Source organism: Athene noctua, chromosome Z (assembly GCF_965140245.1).
Source record: "Athene noctua chromosome Z, bAthNoc1.hap1.1, whole genome shotgun sequence".
Taxonomy (NCBI): domain Eukaryota; kingdom Metazoa; phylum Chordata; class Aves; order Strigiformes; family Strigidae; genus Athene; species Athene noctua.
In genome coordinates this window covers 44,983,594-45,005,978 of record NC_134077.1, presented here as the reverse complement: position 1 = coordinate 45,005,978, position 22,385 = coordinate 44,983,594, and the positions used below count along the sequence as shown (strand labels likewise).

Genomic DNA, 22,385 nt, shown 5'->3' with positions numbered 1-22,385 from the left:
TTGAAAAGGGCCAGCTTGTGTGGCGCTTCCTGGTTTCTCCATGGGTAGTTCAGTGCGGCCTATCCAGACCCACTGCAAAAAGGAGCTATGTAGAAGGGTTCTTCACACACAAGAACCAAAAGCATGGCTTCTCCTGTGCTCACCAGTACTCCACTCATCTGGGAGCAAACCCTTGCTCTAACATCACCAGAGAGCTTCTCAGGCTGTAGCCCACACCTCTCCCCCCAGGAACAATGTAGTGACATAGGGATGAGTATGCTCAGGGCTTGCGAAGCCTCACACCTAACATGTTATCTTTTTATCACCCATGAGCTGCCACATGATCCAGTTATAGAGGGACTTGGTTGAGGTGACAACTGTGGGAAGGGCAGCAGGACCCATCACAGCAACCCAGCTGTGTGCTCAGGGAAGAAGGAATAAGCCTGCAAAACAGCTATCCCACAGCACAGTCCAAGACCTCCTATACAGGAGACCAGTTCACTCTCCTGTAGCAACTCAGCAGGGAGGCTAAAAAAAAAAAAAAAAAGAAAAGAGAAGGTGAATACCACCGTTCCTTTGACATATTATAAAATTCAGCAGCACATAAGGGCATCAACTGGGGCTGAATCAAGCTCTCCCTGAAGGAGGGGGGAGATGGATGAATTTCAGGTCCTGGCAAGACAAGTTCAGCCACTGGTTTCAACATCTGTACCCCAAATGTCCACCCACAATGAAGGGGTGAAGGTGAAACTCCAAGCTGAGAAACACGTTAACTGTAGAATTGAAGAAACTGGGGATACAGATCTCCAGATTAGGACAAATTGCAGGTAACATGAGCTGGACCTTCCCACACATTCACATCAAAGCCAGAGAAAGAGGAATAAGTTGGACATTTTTCTATTGTACAGGGGGACATTTGTAAGGCCAGGCAACTATAAGACATTTTTGAGCCTTTGAAGGAAACAAAACCTGGACTTTCTTGAAGAAAAGAGACACAAATTTAATCCTCCAGTAGAAATGCTCCAATATAATCACCCAAGACTAATTGTGAGTCTTTGTTTCCAAAAGCACCCTCCACCCTGACGTCTAGGTCTGGAAATGCTGGCTTTGCTTTACATACTCACTCATGCCTGCTGTATTTCTCTGGGGGTGTCTGAAGACCTGCATCACAGCTGCCATTCACAGATACCACCTAGACAGATTGGCGGTGCAATATGTCTTTCTTACTCCTACCAACAGCAGAATGCTACATAGTGGTCTAGTTAAATAGGGTCATTGCAGAGTATCATGATATAACTCTGCCCACTAGTTTCTCCAATTTCTCCTCTTCTGAAGCTAGAAGGGGAAACCACTTCTGACTTTTGGGCTAAAAGCACAAGAACAAAAGCTGGGAAGCAGCCACTGGATGAGACTGTGTGCTGACAGCACATACACAGTCATCTCCACTGAGTGGTTTTTTTCGAGGAGTTGTGACAGAGAGAGCGCTGCCCTTTAGCTACATGTTGCACTGAGACCAGGGATTAAAATTTAGTTCTATGTGGAAACAATAATTCCTCCCAGCTGCTGACTGATGTGATTTGGCTTGCATAATGTGCAACACTGGACAGCAATTCCACCTGTGCAATTGCAGCCTGTTGTGCCCGGTGTACCGTAGGATAGCAGTATCTCCATGCTGCACAGTAGAGGTATCACCAAGCTATTTCCACGATTTTGTGTAATTCATATTCCTGGATTTAGCAGTTGACTAGGATCAATACAAAGGGGTAAACTGCATCCCGGGGTACAAAAGCTCTCCTGCTTTGAGGAAGTTCATCTCTGTTGCTAAACTAATCCTTCACACTGGCATCTACCCAGACACCAAGAGGAATAAGGAACTGACAGCAACTCCACTAGCATTTCTCTGTGTCGCATGCTGTGTAAACCTGTTTCCGACAGAGCCTTAATTCTCTGTACAACTATAGCTTTGTGAAGTCCCCTTGCACCAAATGCTGAATCTAGACCTTTGCCTCTTGAGCAGAAAAATATTCAAAAGGAAAAGAGGCAAAATAAAGATGAGCAAACTTGTACATGTTGGTGGATAAAAGTCAGGCCCCTTCTTCACTAGGTCATGTCACTTTAGTAAAGGCCTTTTCTTGGAATGAAAGGGCTAGGACCAAGTGCAGATCATCTCACATCGCCTGGTGTCCCAGGAAGGGAAAACATTGCCACTGATCACAGACACACAGAGACAACAGCAGAATCAGTTTGCTCCATTGTATGTTCCCTGAGATGAACTTTTTGATATATTTCCCAGAGCTCAGCAGCCAGAACAATCACAGCTGCTATTACTTTTTTCCATGCTTCTGTCCACAGAAAAGGAAGTCGAGCTATTTAGCTGCCATCCATTCCCCAGGTACACAAAATTGACCCACAGGCGGGACAGGAGATACATAATACAGTATGAACAGAATGAAGAAAAAAACCCCTTCTCCTGAGCAGCAGTGTTGTGGTTTAAATCTGGCTGTCAGTCAAGCACCACAGAGCCACTCACTCACCTATCACCCCTGGGGATGAGGGTTTGAATTGGAGGGGTAAAGGGACACTCAAAGGTTGAGATAAAAACAGTTTAGTAAGTGAAATGGAATAAAATTCTAAGAATAATAGAAAGCACGAACAGGTAATACACAATGCAACTGCTCACCACCTGCTGATACCTGGCCCATTCCTGGCTAGTGATCCCAAAATACCAAGATCCTGCAATCACAATCCCAGAAGAGAGAACCCCCCACTCCCCCTTTCCGGCCAACCCTCATTTGTATACTGAGCATGATGTTATGTGATATGGAATATTTCATTGGCCAGTTTGGGTCTGGTGCTCTGGCTGTGCTCCATCCTAGCTTCTTGTACACCTGCACATGAGCAGGACATGAGGAGTTATAAAGTCCTTGATCTCTTATCAACAACTGACAATATCAGTGTATTATCCACATTCTTCTTATACCAAAGCCCATAGTGAATCCAAAGCACAGCACTACTCTAGATACTGAGAAGAAATTATCCCAGCCAAAACCAGGACAAGCGGGTCTGTTCCTCACAATAAATTTTCAACTTACAAATAACAGCAGCTTCTTCCCAGCCCGTAGCAGGCAAACCTATTGAGAAAAAACATGCTAAGGAAACACATTCAGATGTCAGGAGACAATGGTTTGAGGAAGGGATGCCTCTGTGTATGTGAGAAGACTGTGCTATCTCTAGCATTAGAAGTCATCTTAAACATAGACTGTTCTTCTCAGAAAGGTGCAACAAGCCAGGGACTTGTTCCTTTTCTCCTTTCCCAGCCCTGCCCCCATGCCCCTCCCAGCCAACTCAAGCTCCCTGCACAGCTGAACAACCGTTTCAAAACACATGACAGCTCAGCTCTCAAGCCCCTGCGTTATTTATGAGTTTGGAAATCAAAGCTCTTCGGTTCACTGCCAGTAAATGGCAATGATTGGAAGGAGGGAGGGGTAGGCTTCTGTGCAGCTCTTCATTCTCTATTCATTGTGAAAAGGGGATCACTCCAGCTAACTGGCCCATGGAGATAAGGATTTCAGACAATTTGCATTAGCCTGATAAGCCAGGTTTGCATTTCATAAAGATTATTTGGTAAGAACCTCAGTAAAGTAAAATACAGTCATAAGGCTTATCAGCACAGCTCATTTCCACTCACACCCCTCTACTCACCCACACTAACACTTTTTTCCCCTATAAATAAAGCTCCCTGCTTATGTCCCAGCTCTCTGAGATGGTGTACAGACTGAGCATGAGAAGCAGTGGGGGAGGGCTGGGGAAGACAAGGAAGAATAGCATGAAACCTCCCAGCTGCGACTGGTCACTGTTAGAGCTGTGGTCCTGATCCACATTATGTGGGAGGGCAGCGATGCACACCTGGTGGGTGGTTTGAATCTGCCCCTTCTGGTGTAAACCAGAGCAGCTGGGCTGGCATCAGCAGGCTTCCCTCTTTGTACCAGCTAAGGCTCAGATCAGGAAGAAGGTGTTTATACATGTATCCCTCTACTTCATGTTGTCCCCTTTCCTCACATACTAAAACAATGTCCCCTAATATGCAAAGTACTAGGGACTTTCAAACCCCTAGCAGTCTTCTCTCTTCCCTCTACAATCTAGACTTAGTCAGGAGTTTTGCTGTAAACTAGCCTTGCTGAATAAAGGAAAACTACTAGAACAACCCCCTGTGCTCCCTCTTTTCTCCTTTTCTTCTCATCATCTTCGGCATTAGCAGGGAATATACTAGACCCAAGATTGTTCTCTTCAGACAGTGCTGCCTTTCCAGGAGGCAGGTGACCATTTCTGCACAGACCCTGGGCATTATTCAAGTCTCACACAGCAATTCAGATTAAGTCCCTCTCCAGTCTACCTTGGAGTCCCACAGTAAAGACAGCTGCACAAATACAAACTATTAAAAACACAAGCTCTTCTGCATTTTGAAAGCCAGTTCAATTATGAAGTCTCTTAATGTGTGTAACCTTGTTTCCAGCTGCCATTGCTGCATGCTCTTTTATTAGGGCTTGTTGGCAGAAAGACGTTAGTAAGACAGAAAGTACTCTGATAGGGCTTAGCATTCTACCTTTGTACTTGATAACATCGAAGAGTAAACACACCAATTAATACTATGAGTAGTGACACTTAATCACACCTGCTGTTTAAGGACTTCAACCCTCTGTACGAGCACCAGTGACCATGCACAAAAGTTGCATTAGTCCCATTTCAGACACAGGTTCCTCCATTTCAGATCTGTATGTAAATGAAATCTGGGCTTGTGTGACCCCAGTGACAAAGCCCTGTATCTCTTGAGTGCAAGGTCTGCTGAAACACTTTATTTCAAGAAGTGAAATGGAAGATGTGACAGTCTGATCACCACTCTGGAAAACAAAAGCATCCAGCTCCAGGATTCAAACGGCTTCATGTCAGTCTGACAGATAAGATATTAATAAGGACTAGTTAACACTCTGAGAACCTCAGAAGTGATACTAGGGAGGAATTGGGACAGTCAAAATAACACATAATGCTATCTTCTGGGCCCTTCCTGGGCTTTCTCACAGGACATATCACAGAATCACAGAATCATCTAGGCTGGAAAAGACATTGGTGATCACCTAGTCCAACCTTTAACATAACACTGACCATTCCCAACTACACCAGATCCCTCAGCACTAAGTCAACCCAACCCTTAAACACCTCCCGGGATGGGGATTCCATCACTGCCCTGGGCAGCCCATTCCAATGCCTAACAACCCATTCTGGAAAGAAATACTTCCTGACATCTAGTCTAAACTTTCCCTGGTGCAACTTGAGGCCATTCCCTCTTGTCCTATTGATTGTTACTTGGGTAAAGAGGCTCATTCCCAGCTCTCTGCAACCTCCTTTCAGGTAGCTGTAGAGGGCGATGAGGTCTCCCCTCAGCCTCCTCTTCTCCAGACTAAACACCCCCAGTTCCCTCAGCCGCTCCCTGTACGACCTGTGCTCCAGACCCTTCACCAGCTCCTTTGCCCTTCTCTGGACACGCTCGAGTCATTCAATGTCCTTTTTGTAGTGAGGGGCCCAAAACTGAACACAGGCATCGAGGTGCGGCCTCCCCAGTGCCGAGTACAGGGGTCAGATCCCTTCCCTGTCCCTGCTGGCCACGCTATTGCTGACACAAGCCAGGATGCCATTGGCCTTCTTGGCCACCTGGGCACACTGCTGGCTCCTGTTCAGCCGGCTGTCAATCAGCAACCCCAGGTCCCTCTCTGACTGGCAGCTCTCCAGCCACTCCTCCCCAAGCCTGTAGCGCTGCTGGGGGTTGTTGTGGCCCAAGGGCAGCCCCCGGCATTTGGCCTTATGGAAACTCCTCCAGTTGGCCTCAGCCCATGGCTCCAGCCTGTCCAGGTCTCTCTGCAGAGCCTCCCTACCCTCGAGCACATCAACACTCCCACCCAACTGGGTGTCATCTGCAAACTGACTGAGGGTGCACTCGATCCCCTTTTCTAGATCATCAATAAAGATGTTAAACAGGAGTGGCCCCAAAACCAAGCCCTGGGGGACACCACTCGTGACCGGCCGCCAACTGGATTTAACTCCATTCACCACAACTCTTTGGGCCCGGCCATCCAGACAGTTTTTTACCCAGCGAAGCTTGTGCCCATCCAAGTCATGAGCAGCCAGTTTCACCAGGAGAATGCTGTGGGAAATGGTGTCAAAGGCCTTACTGAAGTCAAGGTAGACAACATCCACAGCCTCTCCCTCATCCAATAAGCAGGTTGCCCTGTCGTAGAAGGAGATCAGGTTTGTCAGGCAGGACCTGCCTTTCATAACCCCATGCTGACTGGGCCTGAGCATCTGGTTGTCCCTCATGTGTTGTGTGATTGTACTCAGGATGAGCTGCTCCATCAATGTCCCAGGCACTGACGTCAAGCTGACAGGCCTGTCATTTCCCAGATCATCCTTCCAACCCTGCTTATATATGGGCGTTCCACTGACCAATTTCCAATCAGTCGGGACCTCCCTGGTCAGCCAGGACTGCTGGTAAATGATAGAAAGTGGCCTGGCGAGCACCCCAGCCAGCTCCTTCAGCACCCTCGGGTGTATCCCATCTGGTCCCATAGACTTGTGTGTGTCTGTGTGATGCAGCAGGTCACTGACTGTCTCCTCCTGGATTGCGGGGGGGTCATTGTCCCAGTCTCTGTCTTCTGGCTGAGGAGGCTGGATTCCCTCAGTACAACCAGTCTTGTTATTAAAGGCTGAGGCAAAGAAGGCATTAAGCACCTCAGCCTTTTCCTCGTCACTTGTTACCATGTTTCCTCCTGCATCTAGCAGGGGATGGAGGCTCTCCCTGGTCTTTCTTTCGCTGCTCACATACTTACAGAAACATTTCTTCTTGTCCTTGATTGCAGAGGCCAAATTAATTTCCAGCTGATTTCCTGCTTTTCTGATTTCCTGATTTCCACCCTGCATAGCCTCACAGCCTCTCTGTAATCACTGTGTGTGGCTAGCCCCTTCTTCCAAAGGCTGTAAACTCTCCTTTTCTCCCTGAGTTGCAGCCAAAGCTCCCTGTTCAGCCAGGGTGGTCTTCTCTGGCTCTGGCTTCTCTTAGAGCACCTGGGGACAGCCTGCTGCTGAGCCATTAACACTTCCTTCTTAAAGAGTGCCCAGCCTTCCTGGGCCCCTGTACCCTTCAGGACCGTCTCCCAGGGGATTCTGTCAAGCACTTGCCTAAACAAGACAAAGTCAGCCCTTTGGAAGTCCAGGATGTCAGTTCTGCTGCCCCCTCTCCTGGCCTCTCTAAGAATTGAGAATTTCATGATCTCTGTGCCCTAGTCGGCCTCCAATTGCCACATCATCCACCAGCCCTTCTCTGTTCACAAAGAGGAGATCCAGCAGGGCACCTTCTCTGGTCGGTTCACTCACCGGCTGTGTCAGGAAGTTGTCTCCACACATTCCAGGAATCTCTGGGACTGGTTCTGCTCTTGTTGTATTTCCAGCAGATGTCTGGGAAGTTAAAAGTCTCCTACAAGAACAAGGGCAAGCAAGTGTGATATTTTTCCTAGGTGCCTATAGAATGTTTGATCCATCTCCCTGTCCTGCTTGGGTGGCCTGTAGTAGAATCCCACTACTAGACTCCTATTGTGGACCATTACTCCTAGGTTAGAAGCGCTTTACTGTACAACAGGGAAAGGCAGGTCTGAGGAGGACTGAAGGACAGCAGATTGATTGGGTGACTTCATTAGCTGCTTGTTACGAAGTGGCTGTAAAAGACCAGTAACGAACAGGCTAACAATGGTCTCAGCACATTGTTCCTTAGCAAAAGTTTGATCTCAGCAGGAAAAAACAGGTACTTTTTCTGAACAAACAATGGGTGAATTGCAGAGACGTTGTTAACCCAGAGAAGTCGCCACAGCTGCAGGGTGCTAAAAGCATCAGCAGTGCAGGTAAGTCATCACAGATGACTACAGAAAAGCACATGCCAAGGTCTCTGCTGGAGGTGGGCCCTAGGCTCCTTCACTGGTGGTGTTCCTGGGCTTTAAGGTATGCTATATGTCTTTGTTAGTCTCACAGAGCAAAATGCCAGCACCACAAAGAACACTGCAAAGTCACCTCCAACTCCCAGTCAAAAGCCCTGATTGACATCCTTCTCCCTGCCTGTGCTAGGACTATGAATCACAGAAATGTGCCTTTTCTTTCCAAGTGTGGAGCAGGAAGCCATGTCCTTTGGCTGTAGAGAAGTAGAGGCTACAGTACACTGCTGCAAGCCAGCTCCTGGGGCTGAGAAGGCATGCAACAAGAAAAATGCTTCCTTTTCTTCCAAGTAATGCACCAGAACCCATGGCATCCCTTTACATGGGGGGATACAGGAGTATAATCTGTACTGGTATAACTCCTCCTTTGTGGGCCAGAATGCAAATTGTGATTGCAGGTATGTCCTCAGCTTACTCCCTCTCCTGATGAAGTGTATCTGCTCTGGAACAAATGCCTGCGTATCAGTATAACTACAGTCATAATGGGTGCTCTTGGGAATACGCCTGCTTATTTCAAGCAGTGTCTTTTCATGCATAGACAAGATCTTGAGATTTCTGTGCATTTCCTCTGTGAATATGGCTGGAAAGGATCTTGTAAAAATAAGTTTGTGAGGCCTCCATGTGTATAAACAAAGATAAAAAGTTTCCCCAGGGCATAAGGCACCATATATGTGGTCAGCCATGGAGGGCCCCCTCCCCCATGCCACAAATGTATCTTGGTTTCCCAAAATAAAATAATTAATCTCAAAAACCAGCTCTAGCCTGGTTCCTGTCTTTACTGGCTGTCACCTATTTAAACTTATCTTCCTTTCCATGTTTGTTCAGAAAACTGTTGTTCAGTGCAGCTGAAAAGGTTGTTACTAACCAGCGACCAAGCTGACAATGTGAGATGATCACAAGCACCCAAAGAGCAAACATGTAGATTTGTCAACAGAAGATGCTCCTGCTGCCCCAATGGGCTTCTGAGATACCACTCTGGACAGTGGTGGTGATAAACAATGGCTAGTGTCATCTTAGTAGGAGAGGCCACAAAGTTTAACAGTAGCTCTGTGTGGAAGCTGCTGTATACTCAACAGTTTTAACTTTTCTGACAGCAGGTGACTGGGTAAAAGGCGCCATAATTAGTTGCTTTATATCAAGGAGGGCCACTTAGTTTATCATGGTTCTGAAGTGGTATGAACAGAGATGGCTGAGCCAGTGAAAAGCAAAGAGACTGAAGCACCACAACTGTTCAAAGGGTGTAATTTTGGCACTCCAGGTTTTGAGTCCACTCTGAGGGTCTAAAACCAAATTGCAACAAAGTCATCATAAAACTTCCTTGAACTGAGTTTGGAACAGGATGAAAACCGATGGGACATGCCCTGCCAAGTGGGAGTGTTGCCCTCTGGAGGAACCTGAGCAGGCTGGAGAAATGGCCTGACAGTAACCTCATGAAGTTCAACAAGGAGACGTGCAGAGTCTGGCACCTGGGGAGGAACAACCCCAGACACCAGCACATGCTGGGCACTGCCTGGCTGGAAAGCACCTTGGCAGAAAAGGACCTGAGAATCCTGGTGGACACCAAATACTGGTCCTATGAGAAAGTCCCTGAGAGCTGCATGTAATCCCCACGGAAGGAAACAAGTGAGCCCTGAGGGCTGGCCACCAGTGCTGGGCTATGGGGAGCGCCTGAGGGACTTTGTCCTGCGGCCTCCCAGGGAGGCATGAGGTGTTACCGAGTGAACCCTCTCACCATATGTGTCTGGGGACGTCTGCCAGGGCCAGAGCGAGCTGGCGGGGTCCTGAGAAGACATGGCTGAGACCTTGGTGATGGGTGTGAAACACTGATGCTAAACACAAGACAAGATGAGGGGATGGAGTGGGCAGTGGCACTGCAGTAACACCAGACGCACTGAGTGCCATGGGCGAGGACAGCCTGTTGTGACATCTCTGAGTGATAGACAGTGACATCACTGAGCAGTGGGTTCTGGTGTCACTGAGGGATAGGCATCTTCAAGTGATAGACTGTGATGTCCCTGTGTGATGGAATGTGACCACGCATCCCTTGCTGACAGGCACCAGGTCTCACCCAGGTAGCTCATGCCTGCACTCCAGCTGAGCAAGTTTGCAAGGTCTGGAGTGTCATGCAAGGCTGTTGTCGTGCTGGTGGTGTGCTCAGGAAGTTGTTCACTGCAGCTCTTGGTGCCTGACCACAGAACCATTGGGGGATTTTTCCCGGGCCCTACCAGGTTCTGGCAGTCAGGTGTCATGGTTTAACCCCAGCCAGCAACTAAGCACCACACAGCTGCTCCCTCACTCTTCCCCCCTTGCAGTGGGATGGGGAACAAAACTGTAAAGGGGAACAAAAAAGTAAAACTCATGTGTTAAGAATGATGTAATAAAGAAAATATAATCACAATTTTAAAATTGTAATTAAAAATATAATTTAAAAAAATTGAAATCCAAGAAAAGGCAAGTGATAAACAATGCAATTGCTCAACACGCACCAATGCCCGTGCAGCAATATGCCCCCCAGCCAACTCCACCCAGTTTATTAAACTGAGCATGATACCCTATGGTATAGAATATCCTTTTGGCTTGTTTGATTTAGTTGTCCTGGCCATGCTCCCTCCCAGCTTCTTGTGCATCTCCTTGCTGGCAGAGCATGGGAAACTGAAAACTCCTTAAATTAAGTGCTACTTAGCAACAACAAAAACATCAGTGTGTTATCAACACTGTTTTTACACTAAATCCAGAACATAGCACTGTACCAGCTACTGGGAAGAAAATCATCCCAGACAACACCAGAACACCCAGGAGGCACACTTGCAGCAACAGAGATGAGCTGGAATGGGAAACCTCAAAGTGGCATGGGGAGCTGGAAGCGTTTCCTTCTTGAAAAACCTCGGTATTTCTCTCACCCTGCCCTGTGACAGCCAATGACTGGCCTCTCTTCATTTTCTGGCATGACACCAGCTGCTGCAGCACTGGTGAGAGGGAGAAACTCAACATCCCCAGCTCCGCCCAGCCCACTGCAGCACGTGACAAGTGTGGCCATGGAGCTGGACAGCCGCTGCTCCATCTGCCTGGACAACTGCAAGAAGCCCAGCTATGTAATGCCATGCCTCCACTAATAACTGTTACAACTGCATTCTGCAGTGGGCTGAGACAAGCCTGAGTGCTCCTTCTGCAAGAGAAATGTGACCTCCATCTTGCACTTGGCGCAGGATAACAACTATGTCGAGGGGCATGTTACCACAACACGCGCAGTACTATCAGTCGTCATCCATCCGGCAAGAGGAGTGGCCATGCAGCTGCCTACGATCCCCATCACCCTGCAGCATCCCAGCCATCAGCTGTGGGGCTGGTGCCCAGAGTTCCTGTGAGCGGCCTCTGTACTGACATCTGGGCATTCCTCTTCTGAGAGAGCCCAGCTCTGCTCCAGCCTGTGGTGCTCTGGCTGCAGCACCAGCTGGAGCCGATCCGCAAGGACACCCCGCAAGCAGCAGAGCTGGTGCTGAGGGTCATCCTACCCAGCCTGCAAGTCTTTGGCCTGCACGAGGAAGCCATATTCCAGGTGATGCTGTACATCCTGGACCAGCACACGAGGACCTTTCTGCAGGGGCTAATTGACAACATCATGCAGCAGTGCAGTCAGATGGGCCTGCAGGACGCCCCTGCTGCCCAGGAGCAGGAGGGCAGCCACGCAGCTGCCTCCGGGCTCACTGCCTCCCACAGTCGTTCTCCTGCCCCCAGGTCAGCCCTTCGTGGTGGTCCCTCTGCCCCCGTTCCTGGCCGTGGGGAGCAGGAAGAGCCACAGGAGCATCCAGAGGAGGCTGTGCCTGGGCCCTCCATCCTGGCCGGGGCAGCCAGCACTCCTCTGGGGAGCCCCGGCGAGCCCCAAAGAGGAGGGCCGGCAGCCCTGAGGACCCCTCCCAGCGCCCCAGGAAGCCACCCTGCCATCAGTGAGAGTGGGGGTGCCTCGGCAGCCCGCCAAAGCACATCCGGGCCGGCAGCTGGTACTCATGCTGGTCCCCAAGAGATCCCGCCTCCCTAAATTATTATGAAGTAAAAGAAAATAAAGGCATGCAAACTGCAGTAAAGGTTTCACGATTACTACCAACCTCGGCGGCGCTGCTCTCCCCACCCGTACTGCTTTCTCCGCCTTCTCCTGGTGTCCGCTGGGTCCTAATACCGCCTCTGCCCAGAAGCCTTGAAAACTTGGTACTGAGCCTGCGGTCTGGTACCAGCGACGGCCGTGCCGTGTTCCGGGGCTGTGGGGCTCAAGAGACGGGGTGCACCCACTGTGGGTCCTGTTACACCGCGGGGCAGAGGAACGGGGTCACGACTCTTTCAAAGTGGGGGCAGGGAGGGGGGGGCTTTCCTGGGAAGAAATATGCGGTTTGTTCTTGTCTGTTGTTTAGAAAACCAATGCCTGCAGCCATAAAACACGCGCTGGGGTGCTCGTTCTGACCTGGCAGGGGAAAAGCTGTACAGTTGACAGCCAGCAAGGAGATCACTAGGGTCTCAGTAGCAGTCCAGGTCTAATTCTTAGACACTACAAGAAAAAGGATTGAAGACTAGAAGAAAAAACTCCTCAGCTTTACTAACTGGTGACTTGGTGGTGGTTTCTACTTGCACACTTTAGGATGCCCCTGCATCTTGGTATGGTTTGTTAACATGTGTTCAGTTCTTGCCCTTTTCCCTTTGATCTGTTACTCCCCAGTTCCTCTGGACAATACTGCGTGTCTCTTCTGCATATGCCAGGTATTATTTCCACATTCCTTTTGTTCCCCCTCAAAAGTATGTTTTGCCCAGCTGCAGGCCATTATCTCTGCTGCTGTTTCTATCTTTGGGATTGAGGACACGGCAAAAATCTGAGGATGCACATGCATTTGCAGAGGTGTGTAGGTGTGACCCAATTCATCTCAATGGGCTTAAACCCAGGGATGTACTCCACTAAGGAATTTGAACAAGCTTCCAATTACTTTCACCTGAGAAATACCTTACCTTGCACTGCTGCTTTGACATTTTCACAGCAGGCTTCATTAAGAAAAAGTTTCTGATTACCACATTTATTATACAACACCACTCAGCTGACATACATGCCACCCACACATTTTCTCTTTCAATGCTTCCAGTTGGACCTAAGGTTTTAGTGCCGACTTATTGACAGGAGAAAATATTAATTACCTTTTTTCTTCAGAATTGAGATTAAATTTGATTAGCATTCACGCAACTTAATTTCTGTGACATTTTTGCACATTTTTCAGCATGCTGCATGCCTCAGGAGCCTGGACTCTCTTTGCTGCACAGTAACATCTCTGCTTGTGCAAGATGACAGTGAACAGTGACAAGGTCATACCCCTCACCCAAGTATAGAAGTATGACACTGCTGACATATGCTCCAGGCCCTTTTACTGGAAATTTGCAGTGCATCCTTTCAGTTCTGGCATCCCAGCTGCTGCACATAGAGGGCTGCTGCCTGGAGGGCTATATGGAGATGTCATCTGTCCCTTCCCAGTGTTTACCAATTTGCCCCAAAGCTGGGCAGGATCTGCTCTTCCCAAGGCATGAAAATTCGTTTACAGGCTGTTGCTCTAAACAGTACTCCACCAGCCTGCCCAATTTTCCCCAATGCAACATTGGATCCTCTTCACTGCATTTTAAACCTATTGCTTATTTACCACAACAAGGCTTCAGCTTTCTTGGAAACCTCTGGCTTTTCTTTTGGGTCCAAACAGACCAATTCTTTAGTCTGTCTTCAGAGGTCTTTCAACAAATGTCCCTGTCCTAGACACATTACAGGCAGGTTCATTTACACATCATTTATTCCTGCAAGTTCAGGAATAACTGATTTTTCCCAGTTGCTCCCTAACAGTTCACACTGACAGTGACAAACAGCAGGTAGCCAACTTTCATGTAAAAGATAGGAGGACTGTAGAAAAGGGTGGCTGGAGGCTAAGCATGGCAATTAGAGGCTGCTGGTGGACTTGGGGCCCTGACTTCGATGTTCAAGGAGTGTAGAGCCTAGTCCTCAGGACAGTGCTGTAGTGTCAAGTATCCAAGAGCAGAAGAAAATGTCCTGGAAATGGTTATAGCAAAGGCTAAGGGACCTATGCATTAGATAAAAGAGTGTATAGGTGTAGAAGAGCACTCATTATTTAAGGGGATCCCAGCTGTATCTGCTGCCTCTTCCCTCCAGCTGCTGCAGCAAATGTTTAACACAGAGACGAAGACCATGTAAAGTGATGTGTAAAGCAATGGCCAACACTTGAGTTTGACATCATCTAGTTCAGAGTGCCTTGATACCCATTGCAAGCCTCCATCATGGAAAATGTTGTGTGGTTGTGGGGCTTTTTTATCAATGCCAGCTAAAACTCAAGTCCCCTTATAAAGCTTTTCTCAGCTGTGTGCATCAACACAAAACATGGTGCAAGGAGTATACAGCAAATAGCACTAATCCTATGACAGTCAAGTAGTCCTCCAGGAAAGAAAAATTTAAAGTTGATTTCATACAGATCTATACAGTAAAAGCTCATATGCAGTATTTCTATCAGCTTTATTTCTTACTGGAAGAAGGAAAAGTTTGGTAACAAAAAAAGAAAACTCTAAAGAAACCCTAAAACAAAAAGTGAGTTTCAAGAGCATCCCATTAGAATTCATTTCACCTTGCCCTGCTCTAAGATGACAGCTGTCTTACTCAGTAAAGCCATCTTAAGTGGTCTATTTTCTTCATACGTGGCAGCCCAGGAAGCCAAATTTTCCTTCATGCCAAATCCTGTTTCACTCTGGCAGTACTCCAAGGGATCAGTACCAAATACCTCTTAAGTATGTTGTCCTCCTGTAGTACCTTATTGCTAAGGCCAACAAAATCTTATATTAACTGTGCTTTCTTCTTTACCTGCAAGGCTCAGCTTACTCTCAGTCTGACCTGCAAGGTCTGGCAGTGACTTCTACAGAGTCTGCCAAAAGTCACTGCTGTCAGCCATATTCCAGTTGTAAAGTTTTTGATGAGATCCATCACCATAGAAAACCTGCTTCAGAACCTTAGCGTTTGGCTGTTAGGAAGACACTGGTGCCAGCAAAATCCCTTTCCTTCTATTCTCTTATGTCCAGGATCACTCCAAGAGACTTGGGCAGACTCTGGTACAGCATTCATAGAACCACATCATCACAGAATCACAGAACCATAGAACAAGGTTTGGTTGGAAGGGACCTCTAGTTCCAAACCCCTCCCATGGGCAGGGACCTCTTTTACTAGATCAGGTTGCTCAAAGCCTCATCCAGCCTGGCCTTGAACACTTCCAGGGATGAGGCATCCACAACTTCTCTGGGTATCTCACCACCCTCAAAGTAAAGAATTTCCTTACAGCTAATCTAAATCTGTACTCTCTTAGTTTAATTACAGACACCCAGTCTGTATTGATATTGGGGATTGCTCCCACTCAGGTGCATAACCTTGTACTTGGCCTTGTTGAACTTCATAAGGTTCACTTTGGCTCACTTCTCAAACCTGTCAATGTCCCTCTAGATGGCATCCCTTCCCTCAAGCATATCATCTGCACCACTCAGCTTGGTGTCATCTGCAAATTTGCTGAGGGTGCACTCAATCCCACTGTCAAAGTCCTTAATTAAGATACTGAAGAGTACCAGTCCCAATACAGACCCTTGAGGGACACTAACTGATCTCTGTTTGGACATTGAGCTGTTGACTGCAGCTCTCTGGATGTGGCTATCCAGTCAATTCTTTACCATTCTCATAGTCCACCCATCAAACACATAGCTCTCCAATTTAGTGACAAGGATGTTGTGTACAGCCTGTATCAAAGACCTTACAGAAGTCCAGATGCCATCAGTTACTCTTCTCTCATCCATCAAAGCAGTCACTGCAGCATAGAATACCACCAGGTTAGTCAGACACGATTTGCTCTTGATGAAGCCACACTGGCTGTCTCTAATCTCCTCCTTGTCTTCCATATGCCTTAATGTAGCACCCAGGAGGATCTGCTCCATGATCTTACCAGGCACAGAGGTGAGGCTGACTGGTCAGTAGTTTCTGGAATCCTCTTTTTTACCCTTTTTAAAAATGAGCATGATGATTCCCTTTTTCCAGTCACTGGGGACTTTGCCTGACTGCTGTGCCTTTTCAGATGTGATGGAGAGCAGCTTAGAGACTACATCTGCGAGTTCTCTCAGGACCCTGGGATGTATCTTTTCAGGTCCCATGGTCTTGTGTATATTCACATTTCTCAGATAGTCTTAGACCTGGTCTTTTCCTACGATGGAGGAACTTTGTTCCCCCAGCACCTGCCTTGAGGTTCAGGGACTCAAGAGATGTGGAGAGATTACCATTGAAAACTGAGGCCAAAAAATTCTTGAATACCTCATCCTTTTCCATGTCAGTTGTCACCAGGTCCTGTTTTATTTATTATTCTGGGAGAGGCAGCCTCCTGATGAAACAAAATGGTGCCCACGTGCTGCAATTACATAGCTATACCTGAAACTCTGTAGTAATAAAATCCCCCTATGTGAACATCTATACCCAGACTGCCCTCCCCAAAACTGAGAGCTGCCCAGACCAAAAGTTGCATGGAACTCCAGAACCTGAAAGTCCTCTTAGGGTCCAAAACCAGAGGTAGATGTCATGGGTGAAAGTGTGCCTAGCTGGATAAACACTTCAAGCAATTAGTCATGTTACAAGAGGAGCTTAACAAGCAGTGCAGTGTCCAGGAGTCTGAGTGAGAAGTTGATGCATGGTATTATGTGCTGTCACAAGCTGAGGAACAGCCTTGCCTTAAGTCTTTGCAAAGGGAAGGTAAGATTCCTTCCAACCCTGAGCTGACAGAGTGAACTCACTCACAAGACAGAGGAGACTGGACTCTTGTCTCTGCTGAAGGCAGGAGGAGGAATCTTTCCCCTCTCCCTGAAGTGGCCTGTGTAACAGATATGATGCCCTGGGGATGGAGAATGAAGAGAGCATGAGTAAGATGCAAGACCCAGGAAAGGCCAACTGTGCAAAGTTGGTCCAACCACCCACTTGCATTAGAACCAGTGCCATCAGAAAAATATTTAGAGTGTTAGTAATTGGATACTCCTTGCTGAGAGGCACATAAGCACATTCATTCCAACAATGCCTCTAGAGAAGTTTGCTCCCTGCAGGGAGCTCATATCTGTGATGTCACAGAGAGGCTGTCAAGCCTCTGGTAAAGCCTGTGGACTATCACCTGTTCCTACTGTTCCAAGTAGGGTAGAATGATGCTGCAGTGAAGTAACAGGAGACCTTATCTTCCTCAGAACAATGTTAAAGGGATCAGGAGCATGGGTGGTGTTCTCCTCTACCCACCCCACTGGAGGACGTTCAAGAAAAAGAAAATGAATTTAACAGATGAATGAGTGGCTGCCTAGCTGGTACCATGCTCAAGGTCTCAGCTTCTACAGTCTTGGGCATACCTTTGAGAAACCAAGCCTGTTGACAATTGGTCTCAACTGACCAATTGGGGCAAGAATGTCCTGGGCAACAAGCTGGCTGGAGTTATAAATGGAGCTTTGAAGTAGATTTAGTGGGGAAAGGGGATGGAGTTCTAAGCACTAGAGAAGAGCCAGGGGCTACTAAGACATTAGGAAGCAACAGGGAAACACCTGTGAATTGCCTCAAGGGAATTTGGACAAACTCCTCTAGAAAGATGATGTGGCCAATAGCCCAACTGAGATGCTGCTATACAAATGCATGCAGTATGGGAAACAAACAGTAGGAGCTGGTAGCCACTGCCTAGATGAAAAACTATGACCTGATTGCTACCATAGAAACTTGGTGAGAAACACATGTACCTGAAGTCATGAATCACATGGTTGGAATGCTGTAATTGACAGCTATAAACTATTCAGAAAGAACAGGCAAGGAGGGAGAGGTGGAGGTGTTGCCCTCTATGCCAAAACCAGGATTGATTGCACACAACTGTCTTTGAAGAACAGCAATGCTGAGGTTGAGAACTTATAGGAGAACATTTGAGACCAAGCCAACAAAGAAAACTTTTTGGTTGGTGTCTACTACAGGCCACCTGATCAGGGAGAGAAGGTCAGTGAAGAGTTCTTTGTTCAACTGCAGGAAGCAACACGCTTGCAGGCCCTGATCCTGATAGGGGGCCTCAACCATCCAGTCATCTGTTGGAAAAGTCGCACAGCAAAAAGCAGTCCAAAAAACTACTGGAGTGTGCTGAGGACAACTTCCCATTAGAGGTGATGGAGAGCCTGACCTGAGGAGAGGCACTGCTGGTCCTGTTGCTCACTAATGCAGAAGAACTTGTTGGAGAGGTCAAGACTGGAGGTACTCTGGGCTGCAGCTATCATGCCCTGGTAGAATTCTCAATCTTGAGGGGTACAGGATGGGTAAAAAGTAGAGTCAGGACCCTAAACCTCAGAAAGGCAAACTTTCAGCTGTTTAGGCCTCGGATTCCTTGGGAAGCTGCTGTCAGATATTAAGGAATGAATGAGAGCTAGGAGATACTTAAAGACACTTTTCTTAGTGCATGAGCTATTAATCCCAACATGCAAGATGCTGTGAAGGGAGACAGGAGGCTAGTTTGTCTAAGTCAAGACTTCTTAGGCAAGCTAAAACACAAAACCAAAATGCATAGGCAGTGGAGGCAGGGATACACATCACGGGGAGACTGTGGGGATATGGCCTGGGAGTGCAGGCAGGGGATCAGAAAAGCCAGGGCACAGCTGGAGCTGAACTTGGCTAGAGACATTTCTTCAGGTACACAGGAAAACAAAGGAAGATTAAAGAAACTATGCCTCCACCTTGATGAGCAAAACAGGAGACCTGGCTACAACCAACGAGGAGAAGGCTGAGGTATTCAATAAATTTTTTGCCTCAGTCTTCACTGGCAAATGCTTCAGCCACAGCACCCAAGACACAGAAGGCTAAGGCAGGGACTGGGAGAATGAAGGATGACCCACCATAGGAGATGAGGTTCAAGACGATCTAAGGAACCTGAAGGTGCACAAGTCCATGGGACCTGATGAGATGCATCCAAGGGTCCTGGGGGAACCAGCAGATGAAGGTGCTAAGCAATCATATTTGAGAAGTCATGACAGTCCAGTGAAGTTCCCCCTGATTGCAAAAGGGGAAACATAACCACAGTTTTTTAAAAAGGTAAAAAGGAAGACCTGGAGAACTACAGGCCAGTCAGTCTCACCCCTATGCCCAGCAAGATCATGGAGCCAATCCTCCTGGAAACTATGCTAGGGCACAAGGAAAATAAGGAGGTGATTGGTGACAGCCAACATGGTTTCACTAAAGGAAAATCATGTCTGAGAAATTTGGTGGCCTTCTATGATGGTGTTACAGCAATACTGGATAAGAGAGGAGTGACTGACATCATGTACCTGAGCAAAATATTTGATATGGTTCCACACATCCTTGTCTCTAAATTGGAGAGACCTGGATCTGACAGATGGACCACTTGGTGGATAAGGAATTGGCTGGATGGTTGCACTCAAAGAGTTGCAGTCAAGGGCTCGATGTCCAAGAGGAGAGCAGTGATGAGTGGTGTCCTTCAGGGTTCTGTACTGGGACCAATATTATTTAACATCTTTGTTGGGGACATGGACAGTGGGATTGAGCATGCCATCAGCAAGTTTGCCAATGACACCCAGCTGAGTGGTGTGGCTGATACACTGGAGGGAAGGGATGTGCCATCCAGAGGGACCTGGACAGGCTTGAGAGATGGGACTCTGCAAAACTCACGAAATTCAATAAGGTCCTGCACATGGGTCAAGGTGATGCCAAGCACAAATACAGGCTGCATGATGAGTGGATTGAGAGCAGCCCTGCAGAGGAGGACTTGGGGGAATTAGTGGATGGAAAACTGACTATGAGCCAGCAATGTGCACTTGCAGTTCAGAAAGCCAGCCATATCCTGGGTTGCGTCGAAAGAAGTGTGGCCAGCAGGTCAAGGGAGGTGATTCTACCCCTCTACTCTACTCTCATGAGACCCCACCTGGAGCACTGTGTTCAGCTCTGGGGTCCCCAACATAAGAAGGACGTGGACCTGCTTGAGACAGTCCAGAGGAGGGCCATGAAGATGATGAGGGTGCTGGAGCACATGTCTTATGAGGACAGGCTGAGAGGGCTGGGATTTTTCAGCCTGGAAAAGAGAAGGCTCCAGGGAGGCCTTATAGTGGTTACAGTACTTAAGGGGGACTACAGGAAAGATGGAGAGGAAGTCTTTATCCAGGAGTGTAGTTATAAGCTTAGGGGTAACAGTTTTACACTGAAAGAAGATAGATTTAAGGAAGAAATTCTTTAGGGTGGGGGTGGTGAGACACTAGAACAGGTTGCTCAGAGAAGCTGTGGCTGCCCCCTCCCTGGCAGTGTTCAAGGCCAGGTTGGACGGGGCTTTGAGCAACCTGGTCTAGCAGAAGGTGTCCCTGCCCATAGCAGGGGGATTTTTAAGGTCCATTCCAATAAAAACCATTCTGTGGTTCTATGATTATATGTTTTATTGGGTGGGTACATTTTCTTTAATTTTCCTCTTCTGATCAAAGGCTCAGGGGGGATCTCATCAATGTATATACACACTTGAAGGAAGACTGCAAAGAGGAAGGAGCCAGGCTCTTTCCCGTGGTGCCCACTGACAGGACAAGAGGCAATGGGCAAAAGCTGAAACACAGGAAATTCCTCCTGACATCAGGAAACACTTTTTCATTGTGAGGGTGACAAGAGCATTGAGACAGGTATCCCAGAGAAGCTATGGAGTCTCCATCCTAGGAAATATTCAAAAGGCATCTGGACACAGTCTGGCACAACCAGCTACATGTCAGGGGTGGACTAGATGATATCCATAGGTCCCATCCAACCTACACCACTCTGTGACTCTGGGATATTGTCTCAAGTTAAGACATCCATACCTATATATAACCTTTTACCTCAGTGCTACCTGGCAAACCTGGACTTCTTAAAATAAGCACTATTAATCACTCAGGACAGCAAACTAAACTTCTGAGAATAGCACCCCTAGCCTGCTAAGACTACCCATATCTCATGAGATAAAGAAGTTCCACCAGGTCTTTCAGAAAGCTGAATTGTGCAGGTCAAATATTGTTTAGATGCCACAAAAGACCACCAAAAAGTAAGAAAGAAATCAAAAGAAAACAAAAAATAAGAATATCCTAAACTCAGTTGGCCCTCTTCCAGGTAATGGCAAGAAGACATGCAGTCACATTGTTCCTTCCAGACACTTATCAACCAATCACATTCCTGAAGGCAGCCAGGGGTAGAGATATTACACCCTTCCCCAAACTATTACCCTCTCCTTAAATTCCAAAAACTTTTCCTACAGTCCAGTCTGATCTTCCTTGGTAAAATTTAGGCTTCCTCATTCTTGCATTATCAACAAAGTAAACAGGATGGAGTACCTTCCACACCCTTCCCAGCCTAAACAACTGCAGTTCTTTCAATATTTCCTTGTAGGTGGTTTCCTATAGCCTACTACTTTCTTCTCAACAGTCACCAACTGGTCCACCACCTTAGCAGGTGAGGGCCTGCACTGAACTCTATACACTAGCTCAAGGGCTGAACATAGTAAGTGAAGTTTCATTCACTGTTCCTGCAGATGCTAGCACCTCTTCTACATCCCACTTGATTTTCTTTGGTCACATCACCCTATGTTACTACGGATTCATCTTGTTATCAGCCACAGCTCTAAATTGCTTTGTTTCAGAACTAACCTGAGTATCTTTGCACAGTGTAGTACTGTGTCAGACATTACTGCCTTGAGTGATACCAATGTTCTATGCAGTCTGAAATACAGGTACATTGTACCCACTAGCATTAGAGCTGACTGATGATTAAGTAAGTATTCAGAAGTTCTAGGGCTGGAAGAGGAATGTTATGAGAATTCAGTATGATCTGCAAAGCACCTGGCATGACATTTCACCTGGTAAATTCTGGACAAAATATGTGACTTCTCTTTTTAAGCTGCAGGAAAGATTTATTTTAGAAAAAGAGGCACAACCAAAACTGTGTTAGTTTCCCTTCTTTAAGAACAACTTTCATTGTCCCTTCTTTCAAGGTGAAAGCTCTCACACATGCCCTTTAACTACAGCAGTGACTTGAATTTGGTAAGACTTATTCAGCTCATAACTCATGTGCTTTGCTGCAGTCTCAGTCAGTAGGACACCTATAAAACTAGCCTCAGTAGAGAACTCACCATGAAGCAATCTAATGCTATTAAGCAAGATTATCAGCTGATGTAAATCAGCTGACGATGCCTATTTATGAAAACAGAGAATGCAGATCATGAAATACAAGTGCTAGATAAGTCTTTTATGTGCTTGCATGCAGTTTCCCAACTTCTCACATTTTGTTCTGCAATACATAAATAGAATGCA

General features: G+C 47.2%; 1 protein-coding gene across 2 annotated transcripts in view; it reads right to left on the bottom strand.

Moving 5' to 3' along the window:
- The window catches only part of TAL2 (TAL bHLH transcription factor 2), a 31,796-nt gene extending 19,670 nt beyond the window's left edge, over positions 1 to 12,126 (bottom strand). Inside the window, exon 1 of one of the 2 annotated variants that reach the window (XM_074932189.1) lies at positions 12,113 to 12,126. The gene's annotated coding sequence lies outside the window, so the exon portion shown is untranslated. Of the gene's footprint in view, positions 1 to 7,401; positions 7,487 to 12,112 lie in introns of those variants that run through there. The other variant, XM_074932190.1, reaches the window with a different exon arrangement.
- Positions 12,127 to 22,385: the final 10,259 nt, after the last annotated feature.